Source organism: Monodelphis domestica, chromosome 1, assembly GCF_027887165.1.
Source record: "Monodelphis domestica isolate mMonDom1 chromosome 1, mMonDom1.pri, whole genome shotgun sequence".
In the NCBI taxonomy this organism is placed as follows: Eukaryota; Metazoa; Chordata; class Mammalia; order Didelphimorphia; family Didelphidae; genus Monodelphis; species Monodelphis domestica.
In genome coordinates this window covers 689,109,500-689,125,539 of record NC_077227.1, presented here as the reverse complement: position 1 = coordinate 689,125,539, position 16,040 = coordinate 689,109,500, and the positions used below count along the sequence as shown (strand labels likewise).

The window sequence follows — 16,040 nt, the reverse complement described above, 5'->3', positions numbered from 1 at the left end:
CATGTTAGTTTCCTTCTTTATATTTAAGTCATTAACCCATTCTGAGATTATCTTGGTGTAGGGTGTGAGATTTTGATCTAAACCTAATTTCTCCCATACTGTTTTCCAATTTTCATAGCAGTTTTTGTCAAGCAGTGGATTTTTGTCCCAAAAGCTGGGATCTTTGGGTTTATCATAGATTGTCTTGCTGAAGTCACTTACACTAAGTCTATTACAATGATCCTCCCTCCTGTTACAAGGGAATCACTTTAAAAGACTGATATATATTAATTTAAGGTCGCCAAGGAATTCAGCTATGTAATTCCTAAATGAAAACTCAAGTTTGCAGTCAATCTTTTATGGAGTTTAATTACAATAGGAGGAAGAAAGGAATTAGAGATAGAGAGAGAGAAAAAGGGGGAGAAAGGAATAGGGCTTAAATACCCCTTCTGTTTAGGCTGGGCCAAAAGGCCCAAGCCCTTAGATAGCTGGGGCAAAGAAAGGAGATCAGTCCCTATTACTCACGTGACCAAAATGGAGAAACAGTCTCAGAGGCCTCCACCTTCAGCTTCCTTCAGAGCAAGCTTCTCAGAGTACACTGCCACCACCCCCATCAACTCCTCAACCCCCCCCCCCAAGTCTTCAGACCCTCCTATCTTTAAGGAAACCATCCAAGTTCCTCCCCTCAGTTCTCCCATCTACCAATCACTGTCCATCAATTTCCCTGTGCCAATGGAGGCTCTAGCTTAACCCAGGACCGCCCAGAGGTTTCTGGTTTTTGCACATGTCTGTTGAAGATCATATTTTCAAATGATTAAATCTTTGCTCCTTTGCTACAGCCCTTTCTAAATCCTGTTAACCTGAGTAGGGTAGAGATTGGAATAATTAAATTTTGATCTAGGCTGCAGACCTTACTCAATCCTGTTAGGACTGAATAGGGTGGAGATTGATTCCAAGTATCTCCATTGTATCAATTATAAAATCAATCATGACTCAAAGAAATTCCTGTTCTATGCTTAAGCATAGGTCAAAGTCCTTTCCATTGTTCAGCAAAAGGTTTCTGTCCTAAAGTAATCTTAAGAAGGGAAGAGAAGGAACCTCCCATGCCAATGGGGTTCCCATTCTAATAGACTATCAGTAAGAAATTTTCCAAGTATGAAATATCCCAATGGTGAAATTTCCAACATTTATAAGTCTAAGGAATTTTGAGGTTTACACTCCTGCCTCTTAGCCAGTACCATGTTGTTTTGATGACCACTGCTTTATAGTACATTTTGAGATCTGGTACTGCTAGACCACCTTCCTTCACATTTCTTTTTTTCATTATTCCCCTTGATATTCTTGATCATTTGTTCTTCTAAATGAACTTTGTTATGTTTATTTTTTTCTAATTCAGTAAAAAAGTTTTTTGGAAGTTTGATGGGTATGGCACTAAATAAATAGATAATTTTGGGTAGGATGGTCATTTTTATTATATTAGCTCATCTTACCCATGAGCAATTAATGTTCTTCCAATTAATTAGATCTTGTTTTAATTGTGTTGAAAATGTTTTGAAGTTGTGTTCATATAATTCATGTGTTTGTCTTGGCAGGTAGATTCCAAAGTATTTCATATTGTATAGGGTGGTTTTAAATGGAATTTCTCTTTCTAACACTTGCTGCTGAGATGTGTTGGAAATATATATAAATGCTAATGATTTATGTGGATTTATTCTGTATCCTGTAACTTTGGTAAAGTTGTTGATTATTTCCCATAGATTTTTAGTTGATTCTCTAGGATTCTTTAAGTAGAACATCATATCATCCGCAAAGAGTGATAGCTTGGTCTCTTCGTTGCAAATTTTAATACCTTCTATTTCTTTTTCTTCTCCAATTGCTACTGCTAGTGTTTCTAGTACATTGTTAAATAATAGAGGTGATAATGGACATCCTTGTTTTATTCCTGCTCTTATTGGGAAAGCTTCTAGTTTATCCCCATTGCAGATGATGTTGGCTGATGGTTTTAGATATATACTGTTTATTATTCTTAGGAAAGATCCTTTTATTCCTATACTTTCTAGTGTTTTCAATAGGAATGAGTGTTGTATTTTGTCAAAGACTTTTTCTGCTTCTATTGAGATAACCATGTGTTTTTGTTGTTGATATGGTCAAGCATATTGATGGTTTTCCTAATATTGAATTATACTTGCATTCATGGTATAAATCTCACCTAATCATAATGAATAACCCTGTTTATCACTTGCTGGAGTCTTTTTGCTAGTATTCTACTTGATATTTTTTGCATCTTTGTTCTTAAAGTAGATTGGTCTATCATTTTCTTTCTCTGTTTTTGACCTGACTGGCTTTGGAATCAAAACCATATTTGTGTGATAAAAGGAATTTGGTAGAATTCCTTCTTTTCTTATTATCTCAAATAGTTTCTATAATATTGGGATTAGTTGTTCTTTGAATGTTTGATAAAATTCATTTGTGAATCCATCAGGTTCTAGGAATTTTTTTTCTTAGGGAGTTCTTTGATGGCTTGTTCAATTTCTTTTTCTGATATGGGATTATTTAAGTATTTTATTTCTTCTTCTGTTCATCTAGGCAATTTAAATTTTTGTAAATGTTCATCCATATCAACTTGATTGCCATATTTATTACCATATAATTGTGCAAAATAGTTTTTATTGATTGCTTTAATTTCCTCTTCATTAGAGGTGAGTTCTCCCTTTTCATCTTTGAGACTGTTAATTTGATTTTCTTGTTCCTTTTTTTTATTAGATTGACCAGTACTTTGTCCATTTTTGTTTTTTTTTCAAAATACCAGCTTCTAATCTTATTTACTATTTCAATAGCTCTTTTATTTCAATTTTATCAATTTCTCCTTTAATTGTTAGAAATTATAATTTAGTTTTCATCTGGGGATTTTTTAATTTGTTCACTTTCAAGTTTTTTTTTAATTTCCATGCCTAATTCATTGACCTCTGCCCTCCCTAATTTGTTAATATATGAACTCAAGGATATAAATTCTCCCCTGAGTTCTGCTTTGGCTGCATCCCATAGACATCTCATAGTCAATTTCTTCAATGAAATTATTAATTTTTTCATAATTTGTTCTTTAACCAGTTTTAAATAATCATACTGTTTCATTTCCAGGTAATTTTTGATTTGCCTCTCCATGTACCCTTACTAGTTATTATTTTTATTGAACTATGATCTGAAAAGGTAACAATTATTATTTCTGCTCTTTTGCACAATTTTGCTATGTTTTTATACCCTACTACATGGTCAATCTTTGGTAATGTACCATGTGCTACTGAAAAGAAGGTGTATTTTTTCTGTCCCTATTTATTTTTCTCCACATATCTATTAACTTTAATTTTTATAAGATTTCATTCAAACCTCTTACCTCTTTCTAATTTATATTTTGGTTTGATTTATCTAGATCTGATAGGGAAAGATTCAGATCTCCCACTAGTATACTTTTACTGTCTATTTCCTCCTTCAACTCCACTAATTTCTCCTTTAGAAATTTGGATGCTATGCCATTTTGGTGCATATATGTTGAGTACTGATATTTCCTCGTTGTCTCTACTGCCTTTTATCAGGATATAATTATCTTCCCTATCTCTCTTAATAAGATCTATATTTTTCTTTGGCTTTGTCAGATATCATGATTGCAACTCCCATCTTCTTTTTCTCATTTGAAGCCCAATAGATTTTGCTCCAGCTTTTGACCCTCATTCTTTGTGTGTCTACCTGCCTTATGTGGTTTTTTTTGTAGATAACATATGGTAGGTTTTTGGTTTCTAATCCACTCTGCTATTTGATTTCATTTTATGGATGTATTCATCCCATTTATGTTCAGAGTTATGACTTCTACTTTTTTATTCCACAACATTTTTAAAAGTTCTCCAAGTTTTGTCCTTTCTTCTTTTGCTATTTCCTTTTAAAATCACTGGTTTACTTTAATCAGTCCCCCTAATACCCACCCTTATTTTTCTTCCCTTTCTGTCCCCTCTCTTTTTGTTCCATTCTTATTATTTTTAGGGTCTATTAAATTCCCTCCTCCCTCTTTTTCCCTCCCTTTTTTTACTCCCCATCCCACTGCTCTCCCTTACTTTTTCTGTTCACACTTTCCTTGTAGGGTAAGATAGAATTAGATACTCCAAGGCATCTATATGCTCTTCCCTCTCGGAATTGATTCGAATTAGTACTCTCTTCCTCTCCTTCTTATAATAGTATTCTTCACCTCCCCTTCCCATGCACTTCTTTGTGTGATATACATTGTCATATATATCTTGTTCCTTCAAGTTTCTCCTGGTGTTATCTTCTTTTCCCCTCCCCCATTTTTCTTTATTTTTACATAACATCTTAGACCACTTATTATCCCCAATCTCTACCTATGAATGATTCTTCTAATTATTATAAGAGTGAACATAATTTTTCAATTACAAATAACATTTTTCCATATATTAATATAAGCAATTTGATATTGTTGAAGTCCATAACAAAGAAAATTTAAGTAAAAACAATTTTCCCCTCTCTTTATTATTTACATTTGTCATGTATCTCTTGATTTTGTGTTTGGATATCAAACTTTCCTCATATTTCTGGTCTCTTCTTTACAAATACTTGGAAATCTTCTATTTTGTTGAATGCCCATACTTTCTCCTGGAAGTATATAGTCAGTTTTGAGGGGTTTTGATCATTTGTTGAAGACCCAGTTCTATTGTCTTTCTGAATATCATATTCCAAACCTTGAGGTCCTTTAGTGTGGAAGCTGCCAAATCTTGTGTGATTCTGATTGGTGCTCCTTGATATCTGAATTGCCTCTTTCTGGCTTCTTGTACAAATTTCTCCTTAGCTTGCAAGCTCTTGAATTTGGCAATTCATTCCTGGTGGTTGTCTTTTGAGAATTTAGTGTATCAGGTGTTCTACGAACTCAGCTATCTTGTTCAAGAATATTGGGGCTATTTTCTTGTATAATTTCTTATACTATGATGCCAAGATTACTGTTTACTTCTGGTTTTTCAGGTAGACTAATGATTCTCACATTGTCTCTTCTAGACCAGTTTTCATGATCAGTTATCTTCTCCATGAGACATTTCAAGTTTCCTTCTATTTTTTTGGTCTTTTGACTTTGCTTTATTAATTCTTGCTATTTTTCAAGATCATTGGTTTCCAACTGCTCAATTCTGTTCTTTAAAGACTGGTTTTCCACTATAATATTTTGGTTTTCCTTTTTGGCTTAGCCTATCCTGCTCTTCATGGCTTCCAGCTATTTAATTGTGTTCACCAATTTATTTATCATTTCATTTGATTTCTGGGTTTCTTTCTCCAATTAGGAGTTCTTGTCTTTTAGACTGTTATTTTCCTTTTGAAATATTTCCAAATTTTCCAGCCAAAACTCTTCCATTTTTCTCAAAATTTCAGATTTAAATTCTTCAAGAGTTTGTTAACAATTTCTGTTTTTTTGGGAGGTTTCGGTGCATTTAATTGTTTGTTGTACTCTGCTATTTCCATTTAAGTCTGGATTTTTTCTCCATAAAATTTATCAAGGGTCAAAGTCTCCTTCTTGATCTTCTTGGTGGTTGGAGGTTGTATTTTATGGGCATTGTTTGCCACTGATAAACTGGTTTTTCATTCCCTTTCCAATCAGAAGTCTGAGTAAGGAAGGCAGGCTCTTTGAATGGTGTTGGTCTTTTGTGATTTTAGTCAGCTGCCAAGGACCTAGAGGTGCCTCTCACTTGCTGATTCTAGCATGAACTGGCTCTGAGTCTAGCACACTGACTCCACAGGTGGTGTGGAGGAGGTTGTGTGGAGGAGGTGTGGAGGAGCTTCCACCAAAACATGAAATAGCTCATGTTTTGATGAAAGCTATTTCACCCCCTTATACTGTGGAAATGCCCAAATCCCATGTACCTTCAATGTTGCACCCTTCTGTGGAGGCCCTTCATTCATATGAATTCTTTTTTTTTTCTTTTGGCCTTTTGAGGTAGTCTATATTGGTAGGCAATGTGTCTAAACTGCAGTTATGTTTACCCAAATGTCCAAATAGACTAGAGAAATTGTAAGGTAGTCATATCAAACTGAAAGAAAAATGGTAGACAGTATTTCATGCAAAAAAAAATCTCTTTTGGCTTTTTGGCTGCATATTGACTTGGAAGAGAGAAGAGAGAGAGAGAGAGAGAGAGAGAGAGAGAGAGAGAGAGAGAGAGAGAGAGAGAGAGAGAGAGAGAGAGAGAGAGAGAGAGAGAGAATCAGCTAGTCTCCCCAGTAACTACTTCAAGCACTTGAATACACTAATCTACTGCTTGAAGGATGCATGTTATATTCATCTATCTATCTATCTAACTATCTATCCATCTGTCTTTCCATACTTCTGTCCTTCTGCCCATCCATCCAATCATTTGTCATCTATCTATCTATCTATCTATCTATCTATCTATCTATCAATCTATACTTCTTTCTTTTTTATTATTTCTTCTAACTTCTTTATATTTATCTATCTATATACATACATATATTTTCTAAATTGTGTGAGTGTGGAAAAAAAGTTGGAGTGGAGAATATAGTATTGAAAAGGGAGCCTAGGTCCATGGAAATTTTTTCAGTATTAATAGAATTCAACACATATTTATTAGCTTTATGACTTTGGACAAGCCATTTTCTCTCTTAGTCTCCATTTCCTCATCTCTCATATAGTGATAATTGTATCTATATTCTCAGACCTAATGTAATTTTTCACTAGAAAAGCTATCTTTAAGGAAATATGGACTATAAAGGAATTCCTATAAAGGAATATGGACTATTATCATTATTTTTAATATAGTCACTCTGTTTATTTATGACTCACTATTTTTGATGTTCCATTTATCATGTCCCATTTAGTAATGAGTTAAGAATTCAGAATCTTCAGCATGTACCAATCTCTCTCTGTCCTTCCCCATCTCTAACAAACTTGAGGCTTGCTAGTAAAAAAAAAAAAGTACTTTAAAGATTATTCATCTATGTTGTGCTGTAGGCATTTTTGAAATAAGATAGCACATGTTTCTTAAATGGAGAAATAAAAGCCTTACTTAAACCCCAAACAATAATTATAAAGAACAAGTTAAATTAGAAAAAAAAATCATTGCAGACGAGAGGGAGCTGAATTATTATATAATATGCATATATTTTTCTCTTAGGAAAGATTTTATTCTAATTAACTAAGTTGAAATAGACACATTTCAGACAGCCCCTCCTCCCTCCAAAAAAAGTCCCTTTTATGAAATAATTCCTTTGGCCATTGACTATCCTTCAAACACTGTGTGGCAAAAAAGAAGAGTATCCCAAAGAACTTAAAAGTCAGAAAGACGTGCTCCAACCACTTGCACCATGATACGCTTTAAGCATCAAACTACATGCATTCTGGGAAGAATACTATTACTTATAAAAATTACTCTTGGGATTTGGTCTTACCTTTCTAGGCATTTTTCTTTATCTCTGAAAGAAGATTGGACTAAGTCAGGGGTTCTTAATATGGGGTTCATCCATTTGTAAATTTTGAGGGTGTTGTTCCATGAATTTTGAGAGAGAAAATATACATCTTTAATTTCACTAGTTCCTAAATGAAATTTTTATTCCCTTCAATTATGAATTTAAAAAAATGATAAAAATGTCTATAGGTAATAACAAGATGCCAAAGGAGTCTATAACAAAATAAAAGGTTAAAACCCATCAAAATGTTTATAGTTCTTTTCTCTTGTAGTTTTCAGAGAGGAGGAGGAAAAGGTGAAAGAGAAAACTGTGTATCAGGCATTGTATTCAATTCAATGTTCAATTTAACACAGCAATAAATTACATAGCATTTATGTACAAGGCACTAGTAATATGAATATAAAAATAATAACCCCTACTCTCAGAGAGGAATGTGTGTATATAATATATGTATTTTTGCCCTCATGCATGCATACTTGAATTATGCTCTTGTTTATGTGCAAGCAAGCACATGAACATGACTTTCAGTAATGGAGATGAGAGGGAAATGAGATTTGTCTTTAATCATATGAAGGCCTTGGTTTCAGAGGTCATAACTAAGTTTAAGGAGTAAAAGCTATAAAGGGTCAAAATTGCCTTGCTATGAACCAATCCAGACCCTATGCTTCTGTTTCATCACCATTTTTGCTAGTTTCAGCTTTCACGTGTTACCAGACCTAATATCCTGCGGCTTCTAAATGGTGAAAAATCACTATTTCCAGCTCGATGTTTCTACTTCCTTGGCCATGCTATAGAAATCACTTCTACCTGTAGCTTTAGGAACAACCTTTGAATAAATCCTATTACTCTTCTCTTTTATTGTACTCTCAATCCATTTTTACTTATCAGACTGAAACATTCCTACCTAGACTTCGATAGTTTATATATGCTGCCTTCAACTACTAGAATGTAAGTTACTTAAGGGCAAGGACTATCTGTACTGTTATAGTTACATGCAGAGAATATAGTACAGTAATTTTGTTTTGTTTTATTATTTTATTCTACAATACAATGAAAAGAAAAATCTTAATATTTAAAGCCAACCAAAAATGTAATGGAATATATTACCAGAAGAGGCAAAACTGCCATCTCTGGAAGACAATAAACAAAGACTGAATGGCCACATATTTCTGAGTTGTTGGGACTTTGAATAGGCACCTGGAGTCAGAAAGACCTCAGTTCTGCTTTAAATATACATACTACTTGTGTTAAGGTGATAAGTCTCTTCACTGTGATCTGACTTTATTTCTTGATCTGCAAATTGAAACACAATAGCACTTTTATCCTTATAAGTATAAAATGAAGTAATATTTATAAAGTGCTATGTACAGTTTAATGAGCTGATAATAAAATTTTTTTCTACGTTTTTTCTAGGATATTTTATGCTAGATGAGGTCTCTAAGGTTGTGGTCAGTTCAGCCCCATATTTTTATTTATAAAAGCTGAGTACAATCACTGACTCAACACCCTCATCTACCCACAATGTTTCTTCTCATATTTGTATACCAGCATTTACCTACACATAAGAGGACAATCTTTTACTCTTTTTTCCCATCAGCTATAAGAAAACACTTCATCACTTCATCCCATGTATCTATTATTATGTAATCAAGATTTAAAGACTTATTAGAAAAATACCAACAAAAATTCAAGTTAAAAAACAAAGTGAGTATGAATATACTCTCTCATTTTTATAAGGATGCAAAAGCCTTAATAACATTGTCTTGGGTCTTTAAACATCCCTCATTTAAATCTTCCAAGAGTAATGCAATGTTCTATATAGTATAGACAAAATAAGTGTTAGATGAAAATTCAAGTTTTCATACTTTTTGTCTCCAGCTATAACCTAGAGCAAATATATGTCTAGGCAGGTATTGGTTTTAACTGGCTTAATTTTATATTTGTCTGGTGTTCTTGACTTGGAGGCTGATATTCTGTATAAAAATTATGGACCTGAAGTTTAATTCCTATGCAATTTTAAACATCACATTTTTAGAATCAATATCTTTATTTATTCATTCAAAACCTTACATTTCTTTAAAATAATTTAATTAATAAATAAATTTAGAATATTATCCCTTGGTTAAATGATTCATGTTTGTTCCCACTCCTCCTTTCTTCCCTCTCCCTGAACCAATAAGCAATTCCACTGGGCTTTATATGTATCACTGATCAAGACCTATTTCCATTTTATTACTATTTATAATAAAGTGATCATTTACATTCAACCTTCCCAATCATATCCCCATCAAACCATGAGATCAATTATATCTTTTCCTCTGCATTTCTACTCCAACAGTTCTTTCTCTGGATGTTGTATAATCAGAATTTTGTACTCCTAGACTTCATTTCCCAGAATCCCTTTTATTTCATCCCCACATTTTATCCATACATTGAATAGATAAATTTTTCTCTAACTCTGCTGTCTAACTCTGCATTTGTAGTGTAAGAGTTAAAATTATGGCTGAGACTGAATGTAATAATATTTTTTGGTGGCCAAGGATTTTATTTATAAAATCCTAATGAACACCCAAGTCAACTGGAAATTTTATGTTCATTTAATTGATAATGGAGGAGATTCAGGAGAAGGAAGAAGGAAAGGAGTAGGTTTTCTACCCCCTTCCCCCCCCCTTCACCTGGCCTGACTGGTACTGAAAGGAGAGATTAGGAGATAAGGTTTTGGAGTATGAAGGAGGAAGGAGTCAGGCTTGAACTCCAAAAGGGAACGGGCTAAGCCAAGATGCCCAAACCTGAAATCAGCTCCAGGGCAAAACTCACCACCAAACCCAGACAATAGCTGCCACCACACCAAGATGTTGGGACACTTAGCACACTGCCAGCCAGAGTCATCTCTCTGGGGAAAGAGCAGGAGAGAGGAAGTGACATGCCTTATATAGACAGTTTTACATCATATTCCTGCTTCTCATATGTACCAATGATGGCTTAGCTTGATTTAGGACAACCCAGGGGTCTGTCCTTTTTTTTCCCTTTTTTGCACATGTATATTGAAGGCCATTTCCTCAGATAATTAAATCTTGAGTTTGATGCAGACCTTCCAAATCTTGTTAAACTAAGAATGGAGGAGAAATGTATAGTTTCTAAAACCTGATTCTGTTATTCCAAGTATTTCCATTTTTACTGATCAAGAAATAGCTAAATCAAATCTTCTAAAGAATGGTCAGATTAGGGTGGAATAATTTTAAAATTCACATTCCCCAGAAAGTTGGATCTGGCTGATCACTTCCTGTGAGCAGCCTGGGTGACAGATCATTCCTGGAACTCAGCCTGGAGGAGCTCACTCAGACAGCTTCCTTGAGATAGTCTCATGGTGAGTGATAAGACTGACTTCCTTTTCCCTTGGGCTCAGGGAGGCCCCTTTGGCCAAGACCTTTAACTCCTGCCTGGCTCAGCCTGAGCCAGAGCAGTTTAAATTAAAACTTTTTCCTCTCCCTCTCTCTTCTCCTTAAATTCCTTCCCTCTATATTAATTAAATTACCATAAATTTCCAGACAGACTTGGGAGTTTTATTTGGTAACCTTTTAAATCTAGATTTAAAGTCACAAAACTAAATTTATCCTTACAGGGGGATGGAGTGGGAAGGGACCTTAATGAGGTCTGGAGGTGAATATTAATTTTTTTTTTCTGATTCCATTGTTTTAATGATGTTAACTCTTTAAATTTTGTTCCCCTCCTAATAATAAACAAATTTCTATTGAAATTAGAAAAAGGGACTCTTGAATTCAATACCTGTGTCCTGTCATGATTAATATATTTGCTGAGTGTTTGCCTTAAAATTCAATTTTGTTTATTTTGTTCAGATCTTAATCTGATCTATACTATTCTGTTACAATGAATCATTTTCAGCTACATTTCAGTGTTTTGGCTGTTAGCTATATATTGTTACATTATCTTTATTTGTACTCCCTTATGACTAGACTGGATATAATACCATTGTAAATGCCCATAGTCAACTTGGACAAACCATTTTCTGTGGCAAAACCATAGGTCTTTTAGTGATACTCGGTTTGCCACCAGATCCATTAAGGTCACATGTTGCCTATATGGACTTTTGTTCCTTTTTACGTGCTAATTGTCACATGTTAATTGTGATGATGGTAGGACTTCATCAAACTGGTTACAATCTATATACAACCTCTAGAGAATTTGATGTGCATTTTGTGAATTTTAATATTTCTTGATTGTGCATTACCTGTTGTACTACTGTTTTATAAAGATGTTACTTGCTGAAAATAATTTACTCTTACATTGTGTATCATGGCCAAATTACAAAGGAAGGGGATCTCATTTTGGGGTGAGATACCTTTGTATTCTACCTCTCCTGAGCTGACACAGTGTGTCACTGATTGTAAGCTATATATTTTTTATTTTAAAAATTATTATTGTTTTCCCTTGTATGTGCAATACAGAATTTGAATTTTTTCATTTTTCTTTTATTTTTTGTATTTGAAGCACATGTTACCAGTATTATAGGTTTGTTTGTTTTTGTGTTTTTGTGTTTTTTGTTTTTTGCACTAAGGTAAGTTTAAAATGTCCATTAGCCAAAATGTGAATGCATACCCAAAAGCTTTAGACTATGGAAACCTGCCATTCAATGTTTAAATATTATGGGACTTTGCTTAATAATTGTATCTGATTCCAGGAGAAGAGAACACAAAAGAGCTACTTTACAGTGTCAACGAGCACATAAGAACCTGCATAGTGCTAATGAACCCAAGGTCAAAGAGACCAACCAATCCCAGTGGGATTGATGAGATTCTGCACAAAAAAAAGAGGATTTGAATTTGTTTGAGGTATGAGGTTGAGACTGTTTAACATATGTCAAACACAGGACTTTCTGGAGCCACATTCTACCAAGTACTTAAATTTGGCTACCATCCTTGCTCCCCTATCCCTGAGAGAAAAGGTAAAACAAGACCAGGGAGTGCTATTATCCATTTGCTGCTAAAATCTAGTCCTTTTTCTTTCTTTCATAGTGTGGCAAATTTACGCAGTCCTGGCTGATGATTTGGTAAGTGTATAATTGTTGCTACAGACTTGTGGGACATAAATCTCTTTAATCAGGTCCTGATTCAAGGATCTATTATAGTTTTATTTTTCCTTGCTTAGAACTTTTACACATAAGGCTTAGATATTTTGTGTTTCATCCAGAAGTTACTTTTTCTTTTATTTGGATTTTTGCTGTTTTTGATTTTCTTTTGACAATTGATTCTTATACCTCATTACTCAGCCATGTATTCCTGAGTGATCCATATATCTGTCAATATCCTCATTAGGGGGAGTTTAAATTCTTTTGAGAGTATTTTAAGATAAGAAACTTGCTACTTCCCCAAATCCAGAAAGTGAACTGTTTTGAGAAGGCACCATGAAGATGCCTGCAGAAACCACACACTGTAACAAAAGATCCAAAATGAACTTTGGTATGAGATTATTTGAATTAAGGGGAGTTGAATGCATTTATTTTGGATGTACATTCATGGCAAAGGGGATTCCCAAATTGACTTTTTATCAATATAGCAGTCATTGGTTTTGTTCTTTTGTTCTTTTATTTCCCTCATGTCCCCAAATTATTAAAATTTCCCCTTAGAAACTGCAATGCTATATGTATCTATAGTTAAGGATCTCTATATCCTTTGAGCTGGTTATGTGTACTGATCCATTAGGAAGATTAGTCTGCCAAAGGATCACAGGGGTTATGTGTACTCCTGTACTTCATTTCCCATAATCTCTTTCCTTTTATACCCATGTCACGTTCTTACAATATATAGATACAACTTTCTGTAACTCCACCCTTTTTCTCTTCTCCCCTGAATGTGGACTGGGTAAACTCCTCTTTGCTCAGGCTATCACTTTCCTCTATTTCAAGTGATTATTAATAAATCTTAATAAAATAACACTTATAGTATTGGATATTAATTTTTAATTTTGCAATATGGATAACATTCTTCTCATAAGCCCTCAGAGTTTTCCTGGACCATTGTTTTGCTGTTAGTTAGTTAGTTACATTCTATTGTGCACCAGTGTATCCATCTCTGTATACAACATTCTTTTAATTCTGTTCCTTTTACTCTGTATCAATTCCTGGAGGTCATTTCAATTCACATGGAATTCCTTCAGTTCATTATTTCTTTCAGCGATATAATTGAAAATCTGTTACCTTAAAAAAAGAACTATATTTCCCAACAGCCCACTGACTTTCAGTCATTACATACTTCCTGTAGACAGGGGATCTTAGGCAGGGACTTGATGGGTCCCACCCTCTCTTTGGTTTGCAGCAAGCTTAGATGATGACAGTGGTAAGCTAAGTGAGGGGATTTGAAATGGGCTAATCAGCCATGGGCATGTGGTCTTTATTTTGTATTCTTTTTATACATTGATTTGTAAAGATCACTAATATATTTCTTAAAATAGAATATTTTTATTTATTGAGACTAATTTTAATTTTTAAATTTATGGCAACCACTAGTTAGAGAAGAAATTCTCAAATTTTTAGGATAGCCTAGATAATATTTTTAAGTCTTGTTTCTTCTGCCAAGGCTTTACTCCACCCCACCCCCACCCTACCCCCCTCTGGAACTCTGAGAGAACTCCAAATTCTCTACCTGAACTGCTGCCCTGTTAATGCCAGTTTGTTTGTTGTTGTTTTTTTTTTCTTTCCCTATTTTTGATGGTTGCCCTCTCTACTGACTACTTCTAGTTTGAAGAACTTAGCCCAGGACTCTTGGCTGAGAAGAGATAAGCCACTTCTCTCACCTGTCTGCTTGAGCCCTTGTTCTTCATTCCTCTCTCTCTGCTGTCTTTGGTAGTTGCTGCCTGTTTTGCTTGCTCCTAGTTCTGATCCTTCTCCTGCTCCTGCTTCTGCTCCTGCACCAGCTTTCGCCCTTGCCCCACTTTTGTTCCCACTGGTAGCTACTGCTGTATCTTTGGAACTCACAAACTTGGAGCCTGGTAAAAGCCAGGGTGTATTTTCCATAGGCAACAATTAGCCTCCTAACTCCCTCTCCATGTGGCTGGGGAAACAAACTGCTCCCAACATTTTACATCAGTGGGGAAGGGAAAGGAAAGAAGGAAGCCAGTAAGTAAATTACAGGCATTGTATACTCTTTGACAGAGCAATGCATTACCTATTTCAAATAGCTTCCAGCTTTAGGATATTTTTTTTTCATGCGTGCACTTCTCCTTTTACTTATCTTGCCTGAGATTCAGAGGAGAAATTCATCTCCCTACATCCCTTTGCCATTTGGGCTTGTCCAGTCTCTAAATTTGATCCAGCTTGGGATTTCTTAAACCCATGTTCTCCCTCACTATAGGAAATTCCAGATCTCTGACAAAAGGAATCTGAAAGGATAAAGAAAGGGACTTTAAAGAGTCTGGAGGTGAAAATTTTAAGTCTTTTCAGACTCCATTGTTTTTATGAAAGTCTCTTCATCTTATTATATTTTGCTAATTTTCTGCTCAAGGATTTAATTTTGTGGTTTTAAGTTTATATAATAATCTGATCAATCCTATTCTGTTACATTGAAGCATTTAAATCTACTGTGTTTTAAGTACTGATATATTCTGTTTCCTTTCCTCTATAACTATAGTGAACAAGTATTATTGAATAAGCCCCCCAAAAACTGCTTTTTATTTCATTTTGACTTTTTAAATTGTCACACAAATTATGTATGGACTTGGACAACCTTGATAACAACCTTTGGAAAATGTAATGAGTTAAATATCTCAAATTAATTTTAAGGGGTCTTCAAACATGATTTTTGGATTTTTTCTTTCAAAAACTCTGACTGATCTTTTTGCCTGCTTCTGATAGGTAACAATAGGTAAACCATCCATTTTAGTAGCTGAAGTGAAGCACTATTATAATCCCCATCACTGCATTTGTAAAAATGTAAATGGATGGAAAATATCACAGTCTCATACCTGTTAAAATTAGTTGTGGTTGGACTCTGAATAATATTAATTAGGTGGTAGCCAGGGATTTAATTCTAAATCCCAAAATGAATCACTAAAGTAAATAGAATTTATGGTTATTTATTTACAATATTTACAATAGAAGGAAGATAATAAGAATGAGAGAGAGAAAAAGAAAACTCTGGCTTCTTCTTATGCCAGTTAGAATTTCTAAGCCCCACTCAGAGGAAGAGAGTCTCAAGAATTTGGGCCTTACTTGGAGGCTTCACACCTCCAGAAAGGCGGGATTACTAAATCAGCTATTCACTCATGAAAGGTAACAGTCTAAAAGAAGTCTTGGTGTCTGTATTCCAGTCATTTCTCCGAATCAGTGCCCGAATGTTCGAACAAATCTCTGAATGTCTGAATGTCCATCTTCCCTTCAGCTCTGAGTGACTATTCCTTCACTCCAAGCTCGGGTGACTGTCTCTGAACACATATGAATACCTGAATCCCAATGAATCTTAGTCTTTTTAACCTCTATTTAAAGACCTTTTTCTCTTGTGTCACCTCGTCTAAATTTTCACATCTACCAATCACAGCAGACACTTTCCTCCAGGACTGCCCATTCTTTAGTTCTCACCTTCTTT

The 16,040-nt window shown here is 34.6% G+C and overlaps 1 pseudogene; it reads right to left on the bottom strand.

Moving 5' to 3' along the window:
* LOC100017840 (SWI/SNF-related matrix-associated actin-dependent regulator of chromatin subfamily E member 1-like) overlaps positions 1–14,473 on the bottom strand; it is a 30,773-nt pseudogene extending 16,300 nt beyond the window's left edge.
* Positions 14,474–16,040: the final 1,567 nt, after the last annotated feature.